Below are 396 nucleotides of genomic sequence, written 5' to 3'. Positions count from 1 at the left end.
AACAGTCAGTTGGTTGTTTTGTTCTGTGTTCAAGAATATAATAATTGGGCTGTGGATAGCTGGACAGTCTAAGTGCCTGCCTGGCAAACACAAAGACCCAAGTTGAATTCCTGGTAGGACATGCCCTGCCAAGCCTGGAACGCCAGGAACTCCAGCCAGCCACTGAAACCGGATGTGGTGGCACATGCCTGTAATCCTAGCTCTTGGGGAGGCTGAGACAGCAAGATCACTACAAGTCTGAGCTGCATAGCAAGACCCTGTACCAAATCAATCAATTAATGAATTTTTAAAAGAATATAATAGGGGCTGGTGAGATGGCTCAGTGGTCTAAAGCACCTACTTAGAACAAGCTTGGCAAAGCACAGGGACCACGGTTCAATCCCCAGCACCACATGC

Source organism: Octodon degus, unplaced genomic scaffold, assembly GCF_000260255.1.
Source record: "Octodon degus isolate 3935 unplaced genomic scaffold, OctDeg1.0 scaffold00043, whole genome shotgun sequence".
Classification (NCBI taxonomy): Eukaryota; Metazoa; Chordata; class Mammalia; order Rodentia; family Octodontidae; genus Octodon; species Octodon degus.
This window is presented reverse-complemented; position numbering follows the sequence as displayed.